The 21,511-nt window shown below is 40.3% G+C and overlaps 1 protein-coding gene across 3 annotated transcripts in view; it reads left to right on the top strand.

The window, feature by feature from the left end:
• The window catches only part of ST3GAL2 (ST3 beta-galactoside alpha-2,3-sialyltransferase 2), a 1,330,536-nt gene that overhangs the window by 766,498 nt on the left and 542,527 nt on the right, over positions 1 to 21,511 (top strand). The gene's annotated exons all lie outside the window — the stretch shown is intronic.

Below are 21,511 nucleotides of genomic sequence, written 5' to 3'. Positions count from 1 at the left end.
ATTTGCAAAAAGCAATGCCAGGAGCAAGGCATTTGGTGAGTACACTCGGGGCAGTATAAGGGCCAAATGGCAAAGCAAAGAACTGAAAAAGAGAGGAACAGAGAAACCTAAAAATTTTCTGAACAGAAGGTGAATGGGGATGTAAAGGTACGTATCCTTGAAATCCAGAGAAACGAAGAAGGCCTGAGGAAGAAGAAGAGGAAACAAGAACAAGGTCTGAAGAGACAGCATCTGGAAAGAAGGAACCCTGAGAAAGGTGTTGAGCAGAGAAGGATCCAGAATCGGTTTCCAGTACCCTCCTTCCAAGGAACCAAAAACATTCTGGAGTAAAGCCCACTTTCCCACTTGGGATGGTGGAACAGACTGAATGGTTCCCTGATCCAAAATGGACTGCAAAACCTCTGGGAAATGAGGAAGCTGTTCCAGAGGAGATTGTGGAATGTCTGAAAAGGGATTTCCAAACCCTGAAATGCTCCTGACAAATAGTAGACAGCACCTAGGAGTCTGAGGTGATCTGATGCCAATTTGGAAGAGAGAGAGAGAGGCAGAGAGACAGGGGGACTTGACCAAGAGGAGAGCAAATGTCAAATAGAGACAGGCTTGTCCTGAAAATAAGGCTTCTGAGACAAAGGAGTCTGAGTGGATTAGTTGGGGGGGAATACATCTAGACCCCTTCTTACCCTTTGGGGGTTGAGCGAGTCTGCTATGGACAAAGGCAGACTTAGAAGGGTATTTTCTCTGGAACTTGGTGGTAGGGAGACAAAAATATCTTTGAGTTCCTGCAAGGCCTTACCCTTATCCTGGTGGGACTTAAACAGGTCAGCAGCAGCTGTGCCAAAAATATTTTCTTTACCAGAGGGGCATCCAAAAGCATGGCTTTAATACCATCAGGTAAAGCCTGCAGATGTAGCCAAGAATAATGTGTCATCACAGAATCAAAAGCAGCAGCCCTGGAAGAGGCATAGCTGCATTTTTATGGCGTGATGGGCGACCTGGGAAGTGGACCCAAGCAGGAAAGAGATGAAGTCTAACCATCAAAATCAGGAAGGTCAGAGACTACTGAAACTACCTGGTAGGAAGAGACAAAACAAAATAAAACTGGTCATGTGGGTTTGGTAATTAATAGGCAAAAGACAATGTGGAAGCAGTATATACTTTTCTAGCCAACTTTTCATAGCTCATCTGTCCTTATCTGAAGGTTGGAGCTTAGTAGATGGTAAAAGCTTCAAAAGCTTATCAGAGGAAGCTGAAATCACTGAAGGGTCAGCAGAAAAGCACATATACAAAAATTTGCAATCCTCAGGCACCTTGTAGAACCTGTCAAGTTTCATAGGAGTCAGGGGCTGGGAATCAGGAGCCACAGAGGCAGCAGAGGAGGTGTCCAAAAGGCCTACTAAAACAGAAGGAACAACAGACAGATTAGAATACTCCATTTGTAAAAGCTCATAACACCTTTTTTGAATGTCAGAGACCTGGGAGTGATCCCATTTGAAGTACTCCATCATACAAGTAAAAGTATCCCCAAAGGATAGTTCGGGGGATGTCTGGTTTCAAAGGATCCTCTTCCTGTAAACTGTGGTCTAGAGGGGAAGGAATTTGAGATGAGTAAGCTAGGGATTCCTTCCCACAGTCCAAGTCCTCATCTGAGGAATCTGGTTCCCTAGAACTCTTAACAGGAGTGGAAGGGACTGACAACTCTTGATGAGGCTTCAAGGCCATCAAAGCACTGAATAGACCCTGAGTAAAATCCTGCTGTTCATGTTGGGGATTTTTAACAACAGGGGTAATGTGTTTAATTTTTTGCTTTTTTTTGAGACATCTGCTCGAAGGAGACTCGGTTCAGACCCATGACAAGATTTGATAATCGTAGTAGGAGTCTGTTTCCTCACTAAAATCTGGGGGTGCTCCTTGATCCCTTAGAAATAATCAACTGAGGTTCCCCCTCAACATCCAGAACAGACCAAAAAGCCTCCAAGGACATGCGAGAATTTAGATCCATGCCAGCATCTGATGGGTCACAGCAGAGGAATCCGAGGCAAGCACCAGGTGGTCTTCAGGGCTTTCACTAGCTTCTAGAGAGATGTCTGAAGGAGGCTGGACAGCAACCGGATCAGGCCTAGTCTTTTGGGGAATTTTCTTAGCAGACTGGTGACCCTTGGGATGGAAGGATTCTGCCATAGAACCCTAAGCCAACAGCTTAAGTCACTGGTTCTCAAGTTATATGGATAAAAGAGGATAAACAGTCGCATAGGGTCTTGGGAACAAATGCTTGACAGATGGAACATTGCATATGGTCGTGGGAAGTGCCTAAGCAAAAAAGACACTGGTCATGGTGTTTTTTATGGGGAATCTGCCTCCCACACTGACATTTTCCCTTCTTGGATGACATGAACACAAATACACAACAATAATGAAAATAGATAGAGAAGAAACCCCGACTGAGCACTTAACTGATGATGGCTTGGTAACTAGCAAAGCAAAAGGGCATTCAGACCGACATTCAAAAATGGTGTTCGGACTGACAGCAAAGAAGTTCTGTGGGAGACTGTATGTCACCTTTATGCCCTACACAGGGAGCATAAGTGCGACATGTGGCACCTATAAGCTCTAAAGGCTTTGGTATACTGGACAGACGTTGGGCTATCCTTGGCAGGAGATCCCCTTATGTAAAGAATACTGCAACAATAATATAGAAGGACATCTTAATTTTCACTGTGTTCACGAAGACACAGCAGGACAGTGTAGTCACAGATGAGCTGCACCACAAGGAAATTTCAGAGTGCTCCTTCTGTCATATTAAATGGCTTTTATTTATTTATTTGCAGTTGGTTTACCAGGATAGTCCATTGGGCCAAAATAACCCGTTTTCAATGGAGTCCTGGGGAGAAAAGCTCCAAAAACAATTAGCAAGGTTACAATAAGGTATTTAGTTTCAATTATACAATTTCTATGGACTTGGAAATACTGTAGACTAGTGTACAAACATATACAAATATTACAATCTTGTATTGCTGAAAACAATTTACAATATAGAAACTGAGAGGCTTTTACAACTTAGGGTGGGTTACACTGGAGATATCTTTCATACATTCAGGATGAGTAGCTTAATACAATCAAGAGAAAGGTATATGAGCTGACATAGAACCTTTCAATATAGAAACAGAGAACCTTTTTCATCAGAGGGTATATTTACACTAAGGTACCTTTAAGTATTCAGAAAAAGCTAATACAAGCAAGATCTATGAGTTTAGGAGAGTAAGTAGAAATTCTCATTATGAATAGGGGAGGAGAAGTGAAAATTCTCAGTATGAGGAGATTATGTTGGGTGGGAACAGGAGCATTCCCACTGGGAAATTAGGTGTGAGTGAAGGGATTTTTTGAATGAGAAGTGATTTGTGATGCTACGAATGGATGGGGGTAAGGAGTTCCAGAGACGAGCAAGACTGTAGGATAAGAGATGTTTTCCAGGGGAACGAATTGGTTTATACAGTTCAATTAGGTTTTAGTTGTTAGATCTTAGAATTCTGTCAGGGAGGTGCATTTTGAAGGTAGAGGAAAGGGATGGGCAGAGGGAGGGATTGAAGATGAGTTTGTGTGCAAGAGTCAGTTGGACGCAGGTGAGGTGATTGGGTAGTTCTAACCATTTTAGTTTGTGGAGAGCTGAACAGTGGTGTGAGGAGGATTTATGGGAGGTAGCAAACTTGACAATTTTGTTATAGCAAGAGTAGAGTTGTGTTTTGAGAGAAGATTGTAGGTTAGTTAGAAGTGGGGCTCCATAGAGGAGGGATGGGATGTGAAATGTGGTAGATAGGGTGAGTTTGGTGGAGGGTGTAAGATAACGATTCTGTCTGTAGAGCATGCCGAGTTTTTGGTGGGTTTTATTTATATTTAGTTGAAGATGGAAATTTAATTTAAGCTGACTATCAATTTGGACGCCAAGTAATTTGGCCTCAGACACCAGTTCTAAGGGTGTATTGTTGTGACTAGTAATAGTGAAATTACTTGGATTGAAAAAGGTAGCTTTAGAGGGGGGTGAATACCATTATTTTGTTTTTGGAGGCATTGAGTACAAGGTGATTTGTTTTCATCCATTGTTCGGTGGTTGAGAATGCATCTTGAGTAAGCTTTAGCAGTGTGGGGATGGAGGTAGCAGAGCAGATTATAGCTGAATCATCTGCATATTGGATAATTTTAGTTGAAGGGATAGAGTTATGGAAATCGTTTATGAATATATTAAAAAGCAGGGGACCCAGTATAGATCCTTGGGGAACACCGGTTGGGGTGTTGATGAAAGGGGAGGTGGCTTTTTTCCATCTCATTGCCTGATATCTATTGGATAAGTAACTAGTGAACCAGTTCAGAGAAGAGGGTGACAAGTTAAGCTTGGAGAGTTTAGTTAGTAATAAATTGTGGGAGATAGTATCAAAGGCTTTAGAGAGGTCTAGTAGGAGGGTAGAGATAATGTGTCCTGTGTCCCGGGCTTTGTTCACAGCTTCCAGGAAGGAGTGTAGGGCGGTCATAGTACTGTGTCTTGGTCTGAAACCATGTTGTGTTGGAGTTAGTAGGTTATTGTCTAAGAGGTATGGTAGGAGTTGTAGGTGAATACACTTTTCTAAAAGTTTAGAGATAGGAGATAGAATAGCAATGGGACGTAAATTAGTAATATTGTTATTGATGCCTCCTTTGTGCAATGGAACAACAAAAGCCTTTTTCCAGATTTGGGGTACTGAGCTTTCTTGAATGGAACGGTTGATTAAAATGCTGATGGGGTAGGCAATGGCTTCAGCAGCTATACTGAGAAAGTAAGAAAGAATGTTATCAGGGGCATTAGAGCATGGTTTTAGTTTCTGCAGTAGTTTTTTGTGGTGGATGTGGGTATAGGTTTTAGTGAGAATGGTAGGGGGAGGGGGGAGAATTTGAGAATGTTGATGATGGAGTGGAGATAGGGGGATGAGCAGTGTTGAGGGGTGAAAAGTTGGTAGGGGAGGATTGGGGTGTAGTGGGGGGTATGGTGGGGTTTGAAGATGAAAAGGATGAGGTTAGTTTGGAGATAGAATCAATGAAGAAGGTGTTGAATTGAGTGGCCAAGTCTATGTCAGGAGTGTTAGGGTCTGGGCTCGGGTTATCTGGTTTGTTGGTATTGAGGAGGGTAGACATGCATTTCCAAAATTTTTGAGGGTTTGTTTTGTTGTTGTTTTGGATTATGGAGAAGTAATTTTGTCTATCGGAGATGATAAGTTTTTTTACTTTGTTTCTGAGTGTTTTATATTCGTTATGGGCTAGGGGAGTTCTATGTTTCTGATATGATGACCATGCCTTATCTGTAAGGTGCATAGTTACTAGTGTGTTTTTTTGTTAGCCAAGGGGCAGTTTTGTTCACTTTTCTTCATTTTAGGAACACAATATTGTCTTGTGATCATAGGTTCATATGTTCATAGGTGATTACTAGGCTAATAACACAAGAGCCTTTACAAGCCAAGTCATAACCAGGATATGACAATAGTATATCTTAATTTCCCAGATATGGGATAGAATAGTATCAGGGTAGTGGGGCTTGGGGTGTTGGAGCCCTTAGTCATTTTGCAGACTGCTTCTGTACATAAGAAACATGGGCAGTGCCCGTGGAGTGAATTTATGGTTCCCATCCATTTAGCCAAATTATTTTTGAAGAGAGTGAAGGATGGGCTTAGTTTTACGAGGATGGCAAGTTTATGCCATAGATGAAGTACCGTTTGGGACATGAATCTGTCTCTCCAGCAAGTTCTGTTAGAGTACAAATAAGGTTCAGGTCCATGGAACACTTAACCCTCAGATACATTTTCTTTCGAATATGTAACATTTTCATCAGGGCTGGATCAGAGAATGCTGTGCATGTCAGGCGTAAGTCACCTCTCAATAAATGATGTGAGCCTGAGTAAAGGGATAGGGCCTTTAGATGGTCTGCAGAAGACATATGTCTTATGCTTTGTATTTTTTTTAGTGAAAAACCTCTGGCGCCACTCAAGTTGGTGTCAGAGTCTGGTTAGGTACATGCAGAAGGGAGCATTGTACTCAATTATGGGCCTAATGAGGGCCGAGAACAATGTCACTTTGACTTTCTTTGATCTTGGTTACATGCCTTTACTTAGAAGATGAACCACACAGAAGGATTTCCTTACTACCATAGCTACCTGGTGGTCAAAGTTCCCTAGGTCTCTCACCATTGGGTCTACTATTAGGGGTATGCTATCAGTATTCGAAGGGTATGATTATGCACTTTTTAGCATTTAGTCTCAGACCATGGTTTTGGCACCAGTCATTTGTAATTTGTACACCTGTTTTTAGGCTGTCATCATCATTTTGGGATTTACTGATTACTCCTAGCTTACAGTCATTGGCGAACTTGGTGAGCCAGAGGGCCCCAACAATGGCCTTCATTTCAGAGAAGTATATACTAAACAAGAGAGATCCCAACACTGAGCCCTGTGGTACACCACTGGTAACAGGTTTGTTGTCGGAAATGGATTTGCCTGTTTAGAAAACGTGTCCTGTCAGTGAGCCAGTTGGCTATCTATCTGATGATGTAGGGCTTTATGCCTAACTCAGTAAATTTATCTATGATCCCTGAGAGGGGGATTGTGTCAAAAGCACTGGCCAGATCTAGATAAGCGGTGTGTACCATTTTACCCTCATCCATGGCTCTGGTGATTTTCTTGAAGAAGTTCACCAGATTGAGCAGGTAAGACCTCCCTTTGCCAAAGCAAAATTAAGTCTGGTCCAATATTAGGAGAATATTTGTGTTGTTATTGATCAGTTCTATGATAACTGTCTCCATGGCATTGCAGATAAGACTGGTCAAGCTTATTGGTCTGTAGCTCCCTGGGTCAGTTGATGGCCCTCATTGTGCAGAGGGACAACTTTTGCAGTCCTCCATTTCTCTGGGATAAAGGCCATCCAGAGGGTATGGTTAAAGAGGGCTTCTAGTGGCCCTGATAGATTCTGTTTTAAGCTATTTAAGAAGCATCCTGGAATGTTGTTGGGATCCATGGAGGGTGTATTATTGGCTTTAGTGAGTACAGTAAGGACCAGTATGGAGATGGTTGTGGGTACTTCTTAGGGTGTGATAGGTGGTGATGGAGGGAGATGTTTGAACTGAACTTGTCAACCACCAGGTTTGCTGTAGTTTCAGGCTAGTTGTAAGTGTTTCTTTTCATTATTAATGTGGCACATTAACGTGGCACATTGCTGAACATTTCCCCTGAGGTAATGAACATAATTAAAAAAGCGTTATGGTTATCTTTCACTTGGGATGCTATCTTTGCCTCATAGATTGCTTTTTTTAAACACCTTTATTCAGTTATCACTTGTGACATAGGCAAACTTCCATTTTTACAGAAGCAATCAAACCATATTAACAAGTTCACATTTGTTATACATTATGTATATTGTTATATATCCTGTAATCAAAGCAACATTACATAATTTGTTTAATTTCTACCTTCTGTTAAACTTCATTCTTCCTCTTAAACATTTTTCTGCATGTATTGTTCCCACAATTTCCAAGATGTCACTACCTGTTTTTTTTTTTTTTTTTTTTTAACAAGAAACATCTTTGTTAAATTATCACCTATGACACAGTCATACATTTATGTAAATAAAAACAAACCATATTGACATAATCCCAGTTGCAAGCATTTTATATCACAAACCATATTGACATAATCCTAGCTGCAAATATTATACATCACTTATAATCTACCTAATCATTGTCAGTCAAATATTACATAGCTCATTCAAGTCCTGCCTTCTTTTAAACCTCATTCATCCTCTGTATGTATTGTTCCCACTATTCCCATTTTTATTATGTAATTTGCTCCTGCCCTTTTTTTAACAATCCCAATTCCAGTTGTTTTATCTTTTACAATTTTCACTACTACTGGTGCAGTTGGTATAGACTGTGATTTCCATTTTCTAGTAATTGCTTTTTTGACAGCCACCATAATTAGACTCTGCAAGGCCTTACTATGTCCAGGCAATTCCGATTCTGAAAAATATCTCAGAAAAATCACTTCCCTAGTTACACCAATTTGCTCACCCAGTATCTCCGACAGAGTAGTCTGCAGGGAATCTTTAAAGTCTGCTAACTCATTTCACTCCTAGAAAATATGTTCCCAATTACTTCTTTCTTCCCCTTCACACCTCCAACATTTGCTGAGTACATGAGGAAAATTTCTCTGACGTCTACCTAGACAGATTGACCAGCTGTCTAATTTGTTTGTTTAGACTGGTGAGTGACTTTTTGCACCATTTTGTTTGTTCCTTTTTGGCTTTGGAGGGGACTTTGTTCCTTTTGTTGAATAGCCTATTTATGCTAGGTGTCCACCAGGGTGGTTTATTTTTGCCAGTAATCATAGGTTTGACTTGGACAGCTACTGCCCCATCTATGCAACTATGAATGTGGTTGTACAGTGCTTTTGTGTACGGCTAAGAGTAGGCCTCAGTGTCATCTGGGTTTGGTGGGGCTTAGAAGTTTAATACCACTTAGCAAAGTTTTTAACAGGTTTGGAGTTTGATGGGGGTTCTAGGTTAGTTTTAATACTAAATGAGATCATTTTGTGGTCAGATCTTACCAGGGAGGAGTTAATGCATGGGAGGAGCAGCATCCCCCCCCTGTTCATGAGTACTAGGTCTAGATAGTTGTACCTCTATTTGGGGAGCTTACTGGTTGCTCCAGGGTATTTGCATTGACAAACTCAATAAACCTCTGAGCAAGTGAATTATAGATCATATAAGTCTCCCTGTCTATGGAGAGATAGTTGAAGTCACGCATAAGTATGGTGTTAGACTGAATGTTAAGAGATTCCAGTAGGTTTATTTAGGAAGTGTGGTTTTCCAGACTCATGTTAAGGGATCTGTTGCTAGCAAGGCTATCATAGGAAGTTGCACCTATGGTTAGTTGGGCATGCAGCAGCTCAAGCGAGTCATGTTGTTGGATCAGTCTAGCAGTGTATTGGTCCTTTATGACCACTCAAACCCACCACTGAAGCACACCTCCTCCCTTTGTTTTATCCTGAGCAGAGGGGGATTGAAATGTATGAAAGGCATTGCAGCCTTTGACAGCCGGGGTGCTTTCCATGGTTCTCCACCATTTTTTCTGTGACTGCACATATGTATGCATTCTGTAGAGTGATGAGTGTTTCCAGGGAGTGCAATTTTTTTTTAATTTAAACTCCTAGTGTTGAGCAACAGTACCTTTAGGTAGTCATGAGTGATTTTTGTTATGTTGGAGGGTTTAACAACTTGGCATTGCCTGAAAAAGGCACTATGGGGATAAATAAAGTTTGTGTCAGCATCTGGAAGCCAAGTGGTGAAAAGTGCAAACCACTTCTAGCAAACGATCATGGTTTGTCGATCAGTCCCCCCAGGTTGACAGATATTGGATCATGTTGTTGTGACACCAGAAACAAGCCAATTGTTGTTAAGGTAGGATGCTGCCCAGGGCTGAATAAATACCTACCTGGGACACACATTTAGAGAGCTCCATCATATCTCTCTTTATGTAGTCCACTGAGGTACATCTTAAGTTGTTTACACCCACATGGTCTATGACAGTGTCATACTGGTACATGCGTGATCTGGAGGATCCTGGTTACAGACAGACAGTTCACTGTGATCTTCTCCTTGTTTAGCCTGGTAAGTGAGACATCAGTATGTCTTACAATGGAATCCCCAATAACTAGAATGTTTGGCTGTGTGGTGTGCTGCCTTATGGGCTTGGAAGCGGCGCTACTAAGATTTTCAGAGTTAATGTGTTGTATGAGTGCTGTCTTTTTTGAGTGTGTGCATGTCCACTGAGAGATGTTTCTAGGAGATCTTGGAGGTTTTACAAGTGAGTATCTCCATATATGTGGGTCTATGTTTTTGTTCCTTAGTGTTGGTAGTGAGTATTTTGGGTGTAACTCTGACAACCTGGTTTGCATTTTTCATATGTGTACGCGAGAACTTTGCCTCCAATGAAATTTGAGTATCTACATCTCTCCCACGCTGTGCTTGTCTTTTCTAAAATTAAATGGTTGCCAGTGAACATGAGGCATTTACTACACTGTCTCAGGATGGCCATATCCACCAGGACAGAAACAGAGATGACAGGGGCATGCCTGTCCATTATACCAGATTCTTAGTAGATGGGAAGGAGTAGGGGAGAGTCATTTGAAGGTCTAATTGAGAGTGCTTAGTAGCATAATATTAGATTACCTGCAGTGGTGCGGCTCTATGCACAAACTGGCAGCTCTTTGAGCAGCTATGAAGAGTGGGGAGACTATGAAGAGTATTTCCTATAAAGGATGTTAAACTGGGAAGTTTGCTTATATACAAGGCAAGAGTAACCATACCAACAGGATGAAAGATTTTTATACAATTAATCCATCAGGCCAATCAGATGAACACACAATAAGCCTTCCATCAGCAGTTCCCAACTAGGATGTGTTGAATCAACCATCTGCTTCCACCAGAGTGCAGAATAAGACCCTGTTAATATAAAACAAACTGATTTTGAGCTCACGTGCAGTAACACATGCTTAACAGCTAAAGACAGAGCTCTTGCAGTCTCAGTAAACCTTGGAAATAAGTTCACAAACCCTGAGAAATGTTTCCAAGTACAGAAAGACCAGAAGGATAAAAGACTTTTACACAGTTAGCTCTCAGGCCAATCAGATAAACACATAATAAGCCTTCTACTAGCAGTTCCCTATTCGGATGGGTTGAACCAGCCCTGTGTTCCCACCACAGTGCAGAATATAACCCTCTTAATGTATAATAAGCTGGTTTTGGGCACAGGTGCAGTAACAAATGCGTTACAACAAAAGGCCAAACTCCTACGGTATCAGGAATCCTTGGAAATAAGTTCAAAAACCCTAAAAAATGTTCCCAAATAGAGACAAATGTGCGCAAACATAGGATAATTTCTACAAACACAGAAAAACTTTGCAAAACTCAGAACATGTTTTGCAGTATCAGAGTAGGTTAGGAAATATCAGAATACTGTTAAAATAACAGATGCCATTTCTTTAACAAGTGCAGGCTGAAAAACAGTGATAAATTCAACAAAATCAATAAATGCAGCACAGAACCGTTAAATAACACTGAGACAAGTGAAAGTGCAAATATATATATATATATAGGTTCATAGGTTCATAGGTTCATACTAGGCTATCTGCCCGAGGGCATTTACAATCTCCCATCCATTGGTCAAGATTTCTGAACAAGGCCAGGTGCTCTGCCTCACATTTTGTTCCACAGCATAGTCTTTGGGTGATGAATCTATCCTCCAGCTTAAGTCTGTGAAGCATATTCATCAAATCTTGACATGGCCTTGTATGTCTGGAGTTCTTTCAGTCGGGCAGCATAGGACAGATTTTGAGACCCTTTATCCTTTTGGTGAGGAACTTTCAGCTGCTGCAAGTGTCGGGTCAGATACATTTGGTCTGATGTTGATCTAGATGAGAATCTAATATATATATATATATATATATATATATATATATATATATATATATATATATACACACACACACACACACACACACACACACACACACACACACACACACACACACACACACACACATACGTAACAGCTGTGTAGATCTACAAATGGTTTTAAAAGCAAACCAAGGTCTTGTAGTCATACGTGTCCAAGTTAGGCACAGGGAAACTCTGAATAAACGATCCCAGGATTATATCACCCCAGATGTGACTCCAACCCACAATCCCTGGTTTAAGAGACAAATGCCTTATCCATTAGGCCAGTGAGAAATCTGTATCTTGGTCTGTACATTGTTCTTTTAACCTGGAAGACTATCTGGAATACTATCTGCATATCATGCTTTTAGTCTAGAAATGTAACTCCTCCGTTTTCATTTGGACATGTTTGTTTTCAGTACTTCAGACCTCCCTTACAGTTTATGCTATCATTTGCTGGAATGAGATATTATCATGCCATATGCAGTGATATGTTGTTTTTATTATGCTGGTTATGAATTGTGGCATTGTTTTCATCAATCAGCCCTGGATCTGACTGATGGCACAGGCAGAGTGTTTATTTCAGTTATTTGCTTATTTTATATACAGTTTATTAAGAGGGTAAACTAAATGGACCAAAGATACTTTTCAGCCATAACCCAAGTCAAATAGGCAAAGAGAGGTTAAAGACATAAAACATAAAACATAATGTTCACATTATCAGAGCATAGCAACGTATCTGTGGCATCATACAGCAAAAGCAATACAGACAAAATATACAGCAAGATAGGCAATAGCTACATTTACAGTAAAGTGTAGTTGCAAATATAAAATGAAAGAGCAATAGCAGGCAGTTTCATCAGCAATTAAGTTGAGGTGCACATACATTATTTCTTTATTTATTTGTTGACTAGGAAAGTCCAACTGGGCACAGAGTTCCCTTTTCAATAGAAGCATAAAGAGAAAGCTCCAAATGATACATATTAGATAAAGATTTACACACAGTGTAGAAAAAGTGAATAAAGACATTTTGTAAAAGTTTATACATGGCATAGAAAAGTCATTCAATAGTATTCTGAAAAGTATGCATAATAATGGAGTCACTGTAGCTAGTTCAGTAAGGTACAGATACAGATTATTGTTTTGAGCAGAGGAAGATGATTGTAATTCAGTATACAAACAAAATTTTCAGAGAACCAGTGGCATTGTATGTACACAAAAATTTTAGTAGACCAGTAGCACTGTATATTTCAGTAAGCAGTTTCATAACAAGGACATAAAACGGAGAAATTTGCAGAAAAGCAGCATCCTTTTTTACTTTAGCTTTCTATGCTAGTGTAGTGGTGGGGAAAAAGATTTGATAAGTGAATGTAAGAAGGATAAAGTGAGTGGGAATGTGGGGGGGGGGTAGTTGTTAGTTGTGGCAAGTGGATGAGAGCATAGAGAAGAAAGGTTGTGAGAAAGAGATAGGAAGTAGTTGAAGGGTAGAAAGACGTGTGGAATTACAGTTTAGTATATGGGTACTTATCCAGGGTTACTGCAGGGGCAGAGAACAGAGATTATGCAGGTGTAACCTTAACTTCTCTTTAAAATGTTTGAGATTATCTATTTTTAGAGAGAGAGAGGTATCGTGTTCCAAGTTTTGGAGACATAGTTTCAGATTAGACTGTCCCCAGCTATATTGTTCGATTTAGTGATATGGAGGAGCAGCATTTGGGTTGAGTGAAAGGGTCTGTTTGGTTTGTATGGCTGGATTAGAGTTGACAGAGATGGACAGTTTGTAGAGTTATTGATGAAGTTTATGACTGGTCGCATATTGGGAATAAGATAGTAAATGTCGTAGTCCAAACCAGTTTAGCTATTCTGAGTGCTAGGCACTGGTGGAATTTTTGTCGGTGATTTACTGCAAACATTGCTATTTTGTGATAACATTGTTTGAGCTTTGAGAGACTTGTAAGATGGTGAAAATAGAGACTGAGTAGAGAAGTGTTGTGAGTATTATGTTAGAAGCCAAGTGTTTTTGGTTTGGTTACTGAGGAAATGTTTGACTGTGTATAGGAAGCCCAATTTCTGGTGAGGTTTCTTTACTGTATGTTGGTTGCATTAGTCAGTGTGGATGCCAAGCAGCTTAGTATGTGGGAACGCTTCAGTTCTAGTGTTTGCTGAGAGAATAGCAAAGGAGGGTTTCTGAGCTGAGAGGTGTCTTGGGGTAGAGAAAATAAGTTTGCTTTCTGGGGTTTAAGAAAAAGTTGTGGGTTAGCCAGGCTTCAGTTGATGAGAAAGATTCTTGAGTGATTTGTTGTAGGTTACTATAGCAATAATCCACGCCTGGATGTGCGTAATGCTGGATTTAACCACGGTTGACCAAACAAAGCCAACCGTGGGTAAATGCAGCATTACCCACACCCAGGCATGGGTTATTGCTATTATACAATGACATTATTTAAGAAAAAATTACTTTTCTTAAATAATGGCATTGTATAATGCCTCCTTGCTGCCCTTCCGCAGCTGTCTGGTATTCCGCGGAAGTTCTGATGTACTGCGCATGCCTACGCAGTACATCAGATCTGTGGGCAAAAGCAATGGAGAAAGCAAGATCTCTGTTGCTTTTTACTGTTTTGCTATGTTAAATGGGTTTAACATAGTGAGACAGCTTTAAAAAAGCAACGGAGAATCTCCGTTGCTTATTTTAAAGCTGTCTCGCTATGTTAAACCCATTTAACATAGCGAGACAGGTTTAAAAAAAAAAGCAACGGAGAAAGCAAGATCTCCGTTTCTTTTTACACACTGTGTCGCTATGTTAAAGGAGTTTAACATAGCGAGACAGTGTTTTAAAAAAGACTTATACTAATGGAAAAAGTCTGGGCGACCGGACCTTTTTCCATTAGTATAAGTCGATTTACAACGTGCACGCTGACCAATCAGCGTGCACGTTTTGGAATATTAATGGGGGGGGTCATGGTATAATAATGTTTTGGGCACTACATACAATGCTAAAGTCATTAGCATACTCAATTATTGTGGCTGATTTGGAGGTATCTCAGAAGTTATTATTGAAGATGTTGAAAAGAATGGGATCAAGAATGGACCCTTGAGGGATGCCTGTGGATAATGGGAGGAAAGGGAAGAAGTCTTTGTATCATTTTATGGCCTGTTATGTGTTAGCAAGGTAATGTTAAACCACATGGTAGAAGTTTAATAAAATTCTAGATTTGACAGTTTTTGTAGGAGAATGGGGTGTGAGACTGTGTCAAAGGCTTTGGAATGGTCTAGAATGAGGGCAGATACTAGCCTCCCTTCATTTCTATGGGTATTTACAGTATTAGTGAAATGTAGGAGGGCTGTTGTGAGAAATCATGGGGCAGAAGCCATGTTGGAAGGAGAGACAGTTATTTGTAGTGAGGTGTTGGGAGAGCTGGATGTGTTAAAGTGAAAAGGAAAAAAAAATATTCCTCTCTCCTTTTCTTTTCCCAGCCACCCTTCCTGTTCTTCCCATCTTTCTCCTTAACATTGGTAATATAAGATGAAGTTAGAGTGTGTAGATTTAAAAGAGACTATTGGAAAATGGGGAATATACTAAAGGGAATTGTCCTGTATCTCTGAAGCAGTTGCATTTGTTTTATTTGAGAAGATGTGAATGAAGGGACATCTTAAATATTTTAAACTAGTTGATTTCCCTGAAATATTTGGGCAGAGAGTTCCAGCAAGCAGGGGCAAGTTTGAAAAAGGCTCTTTCTTATGTTGGCAAAGTAAAGGTAGAGGTCTGAGTAGTAGGAAACAGTCAGAAATGTGGAGTGAGTAGTCAGGACATTTTATTGTCAATTTGTTGAAAAGTGTGACAGTATCTTTCGTACAATAATTTGAATGTAAGTGTGAAGTACAAGAGTTGCCTTTGCACCAACTGGTAGGCATTTACCTCTGATCACAGTGATCAAGTGATGTTCTATATTGTTTACAAGGTGAATAAATCTAAGTATTCTGCCATATACTGATGTGGGAATGTGTGGTGGAGAGGAATAGGTGTAGGAAAGCAGCAGCACAGCGTAAATCAACAAGAGAGTTCACAGATGTCATGGGCAGAGGCAGAAACTGATGGAGTAACAAAGAAGGGGAGGGGCAGCTGTTTAATTTTACAACACTAGTTATCCTTGTTAGGTCTTAGATCTTCTAACATCTGCATTTGTGAATGGTAAAGTTAGAGCAGAACATAATGTACTATTTAAGGTTATGGAGACAGTAAGAAAATCATGATGGGACAAGGGAGGACCCGTGGCAGATGTGATTTTTGTTGAGATGAGTTTATCAAAGGTAAAGCGACTTATGTTGTTACATATGGCATCCCAGAATGCAGAATAATTGGCCTTGGACAGCAGACGTCTTAGCAGTACAGGCTAGAGAGCTGGATGCATGGACATTTAGCTTTCTTGACAGATGCTTTTAATGTAAGGATTTTGGGTTTAGTCAGGAATTCATGGTGGCACCAAGCTATCTGAAAGGCTGAATTGTTTCAGTGCTGAAAACAGAGGTAATAATGAGGATAAGGCGGTATATGTAGGTCTGATGTGCCTCTGTTGTTTTGCACCTTTGAAAAAGGTCATTGCCGACACACAAACTTTTGAGAGGGTGGACTCTGATAAAACAGTAGAGCTGATTACAGTAGATGAGGAGAGGATGGAACCACTCTAACATCCATCCCTGGGTCCAGAGATCTTTTTATTAGGTATATTCTAGGTAGGATTCAGATACAAAGATGCATCTACTGCAGGTAGGTAATACAAAGGATTCTGTCATTCTGAGAGCTTATTTAGAACATTTATTCTAGGCAGATAACAACTGATACCCTCTGGTTAAGGGACATCTAATTTAAACAGTCCATATCAGTTTAAATTGACACATACTGATGAAGTAAAACAATGTCTGTAGTAACTGGAAGCAAGACAACACATAACTAAAGCAATTCAAGTCTGCATGAATTGGGCAAAAAGTGCAGGTTTAACTAAAGACTGGGATTCTCTGAAGTTCAGAGATGTGAGTTCAGGAAAGCTGTTGATTATGCCTGACTCCGTGGTGCAGAGGAATGACATCCTGACCATGGTTCAGATGACCAATGTTCAGTTAGCAGCCCTGGCACTGGACTTTTCAAGCAAAGAGGGAAAGGACTGATGGGGCTTGACCAATTTGTCTTTATCCTGGAGGGAGGAGGAGCATACTTGGGAAAATGCAGGATGGTGTGATTTCTTTAGTGGAGACCAGGAAAACCACCTCCTGTGCTTTGATGAGGTTTGGTGAGCAGGGCTACTTGCTGGCAATGTCGAAGATGAACTGCCCATTGCAAGCCCCCTTACCTTGTGTAGCTGAACGTGCATAGGGATGTTGGGCTCCGGAGCTAAAAAGTGCAAACCACCCTAGACAGCTGTCTTAATGATCCTCTTCCAGTTGACTTTCCTCCCAACTGCCTGTGAGGGAGCCTTTGATTGTCTGGTAGCAAGAGCATAGTTTGAAAAAAGGGCTGTTTAGGCAAATAGTGAGACAATAAGACGTTCATGGTTAATGTACTCAGTCCAGAAAGATGCCATTTTTTGTTTTTGTTGTAAATTATTTGGCACTGGTGGCATACCACTACGTACTGGAACATCTGCTTAGAAAGCACTGTTAAAAAGATTTCAGCAGCATGAAACAGGCAAAGGTCATCAAGACTGTATGGTGAAATGGTTTGACCTTCGGTCAGGCATAGTAAACTGTACATCTATTGACCAAGTTGAATTGGAGGCTTTTATGAAAGAAAGAGATTTTTGGAGAGATGTTGGCAAACGCATGATTGATGTTGTTATTTTCTTATCCGAAAGAAACTTGGCATTTCGAGGAAGTAATGAAAAGCTTGGCGATCGTTCGAATGGCAACTTTTTGGGACTGTTTGAATTGCTTGCAAAGTATGATACTGTCCACAGCGAACGTTTACAGAGGCTTAAGAAGGCAGAGACACATATTCAGTACCTCAGTCCACAGATCCAAAACAAGCTGATTCAACTTGTTGCCAGTAACATTCAAAAGGCCAACATAGCGCAGCTTAAAAAAGCAAAATTTTACTCAGTTATTTTGGACTGTACTCCCGACGTGCCACATAAAGAACAGATGTCAGTGCTGTTACGCTTTGTTGAATGCAATGGTGATGATGGTGTCAATATTCATGAAGCGTTTGTTGGTTTTCATAATGTTCATGATACAACTGGCAAGAGCTTACTGGAAGCATTTCTTGAAAAGGCAGACAACTTAGGAATAGACATTGCTGACATGAGAGGCCAAGCTTATGATAACAGCTTCAATATGAGAGGAAAGAATAAAGAAGTTCAAGCCCGCATGCTAGAAATAAATGACCGTGCATTGTATGTACCATGTGGAGCTCACACTTGAAATCTTGGAATCTCAGACACAGCAAAGTCATTGAAATATGCCTTTAACTTTTTCGGTCTGATTAACAGAATATACGTTGTCTTTTCATCACCTTCACGTTGGCATATACTTCAAGAACATATGCCAATATCTGTTAAAGAGTTATTGGACACTCGTTGAGAGGTGAGAATTGATGCAGTGAAGCCATTGCATTATCACCTTGAAGAATTGTGCAATGCTTTGTCATCTTTGCGAGAACATGCGCTCAAAAAGAAAGATGGCAATACAGCAACAGAAGCCGTTGTGCTTTTAGACCATGTTACTACGTGGCCTTTTGTTCTGACTGTACGATATACTGTTTCACGTCAATAAAACCAGCAAATTAATTCAGTTACCAGATGTTTCAATTGACGTCCTGCAGGCAGAAGTCTGTGCTACAATGACATTTTTGCAAGACTATCGAAATAGAAGACATAACTCTGTAGTCACGAATGCACGTAAAATAGCAGAGCATATGAGTATTGAGCAGGTGTTTCCAGAAACCAGAGTGCCACATAAGAAGAGAATATTTGATTACGAATGTGCTGCGGATTCGAGTCATCTTTCTGCCGAAGAAAAATTCAAATCGCAGTTCTTTCTTGTTCTCAATGATCAGGCAATCGTCGCGATTTGACCAACTCATGAAGTTGTTTGGATTTTTGTACAATGCTAACAGCCTGAAGCAGTATCACAGAGAAAATTAACTGGAGAATCACTGCAAAAATTTTGAAAGAAAAATGGGAGACATTGATGCCAACGAACTCATAATGGAATTGAATCATTTTATTTATGTCATCGAGAAAGAGAGAGGACTTGTCACGACAAACAATTTTTTAACGTACATATACAAGAACAGCCTTCAGGAGTTACATCCAAATCTTTGCATTTGCATCAGAATTCTTCTGACCACACCAGTTACTGTCGCCGGTGCTGAAAGGAGCTTCAGCAGGATGAAACTGATCAAGAATATCTTGCATTCAACCATAACAGATGACAGGCTTTCTGTGCTTGCAGTTATCTCAGTCAAAAACAAGATTGCCAGATCTCTGGACTATGACACACTGATTAACCAATTTGCGGAAAACAAGCCTTGAAAGAAACACTTTGCATAAATACGCTAATGGTGTACGGAATACATGTACACTGTAGGCCTATGTATACATAATATGAACCCTGTATATATGTTAGCATGCTAAGACGACATTTGTCACCTTGTTCTGTTCCAGACATGTTTTGTTAATAATTTGTATGCAATTTTGTGTGCATTACGCTAACTGAACAGTCATGGACCAACTGCACTGCAATGCAACTTTTAGAATTGCATTTCATGTATTTCATTAATGATGAATGCAGCATATGTGAGTTCATTGGGTGAAAGCAGTCTTTTGAAGTGCATATTTACGCAATTGAACAACTGGATTTATTATTATAGTTAAACTATAGTAAGCACTAAGCTCTAGTAGTTTAGGATTATTTTAGCATTAAGCTCTAGTAGTTTAGGATTATTTTTAGCTTGGTCTTAAGGCATTTGTTAATGTGTGTGGACAGTGTGGTCAATAAAATGTTAATTTCAGAGGGATAGTGTAAAGGGTCCCGGACGTATGTTCGGAGAGGGCCACGTTCTTTATTGCTATGGCCCTGGTGGGCACGCTAGTTATTGCATATGTCTGGACAGGTACATATCAAAGGGGTCATTATTCTCTATGATGGCTTTGATGAGGGCTGAGTACAACTTGGCAATGATATCTCTGGACTAAGATGCTCTCCTTTTGCTTATAAGTTGAACAATTGTGAAGGACTTCCTCACTACAGTAGACACATGTTGGTCGAATGCTAGGTCACTGTCTAGGTATGTTCCCAAATCTCTAACTGCTGGAGTGACTCTTAATGTTGTGTTGTCAGTGTACTAGTTTCCCTGGGCAGTCAGTTTCCCAAAGCACACAATAATGCATTTTTTTTGCCATTTAGCTTTAATACATGACTGTGGCACCCGTTATTTGTTCAGGACAAGCCTTCCTGGAGTGTGGCTGAGTCTTTTGAGAATTCAGTGACTGCTCTCAGCTTGCAGTCATCTGCAGACTTGGTCAAATGTCCATTTTCCTAGAACAAAATAAGTTATTCCGAACTATGTTAAACAGAGATTAAACTAGCCGGGGACAATGTATGTAATGGCCAGGTGTGTGTTTTTTTAGTTTTTTTTTTTTAGTTTTAAAGTAAGTGGAGGAGAGGATATCAGGAAGTTTGTTCCATGTTTTTCCTGCAGAGTTGGTGAGAAGGAGTCACCAGCTGAGTCTGGGCGTCAAGCAAAGACCCTTAACTTTTCTTGGAATTCTGAGAAATAGATGCCAAACAGAAGTGGTCCTAGCGCAGATCCCTCTGGGACTCCACTAATGACTTGTCTCTTTGTGAAGGTGGTTTCCCCTATCATGTACAATAGTTGGCAATTTTCTCCCTATAATAATAATAGGCCTCCATTGAAAATGGGCAATCCTGCCTAGTCAGACATTTCCCAGTAAACAAATATAAATAAATAAATCCAGCAGGTAGTGCAGGGATTTATTCCAAATTTATTAAACTTTTCTACAATGCCTGTGTGGGGTATTTTATCAAACACTTTAATCAGATCAAGGTAGGCAGTGTGTACCATCTTGCCTTCATATATTGCTTTGGTGACTTTTTTTGAAAAAATCCGCTAGGTTATGTAAACATGACCTATCTTTGATAAAAAGTCAAACTAGGATGGGTCCAGTGTTTGGAGATTTCCTATGTACTTATTGATTAATTCCAAATCTTTCCATGGTTTTACATATCAGGCCAGTCAGACTTATTGATCTGTAGTTAACTGGGTAGGTGGATGGCCTTCCCTTATGCAGGGGTATGACTGTTGCTGTCCTCCATTCGCTTGGTATGAAGCACATAAGAAGGCTGAAGCTGAACAGTCTTGTTAGAGGCAGGGATAAGTCATGCTCCATGCTATTCAGGATGCATCCAGGGATATTGCCAGGACCCAGAGATGCAGTATGTTTGGCTTTTGAGAGAGCTTTCTGGACTTGTTCCTGTGTGATTGCTTGGGGAGAATTGGTTTCTGACAGCTACAGTTCTTGTGAGTTATTCAGAGGTAGGTAGGGTGAAGTTGGAGATGAATTTATCGGCCAGCAGGTTTGTTATATCTTCAGTTTCAGTATAGCTGGCGTCGGTCACAATCAGTTCAGTGTACTGCTGTGTAGCGCTTTTGAGATTATAGACATAACTGAAGAAGGCCTTGTGGTTGTCCATGGCCTGGGTGGATATTTTTGTCTCAAGTGTTGCACTTCCTGTTTTTGGCTGCAGTTTTCTTCCTTTTTTTTATAATGCTTATTGATACTGTGTTTCCACCAAGGAGGTTTGTTTTTAGAGTTCACCCTGTGCTTGTTTCTTTTATTTTGTTTTTAGGAACCCATGTGTTTATCTGTGAGAAAACTTGCATAAACAGAGCCTTCATCATGGCTGAATTTTGGAACAAGCCCCTTATTTCATGCTTACACTTCTTTTTAGAGCACAATTTAATGAAGTCAGTCCAAAGTCTATACTTTGAGGTATTCTT

This window comes from Protopterus annectens, chromosome 8.part0 (assembly GCF_019279795.1).
Source record: "Protopterus annectens isolate FY-2018-M chromosome 8.part0, PAN1.0, whole genome shotgun sequence".
NCBI lineage: Eukaryota > Metazoa > Chordata > Ceratodontiformes > Protopteridae > Protopterus > Protopterus annectens.
The sequence above is the reverse complement of the archived record's forward strand: the minus strand, read 5'-3'. Positions and strand labels throughout refer to the sequence as shown.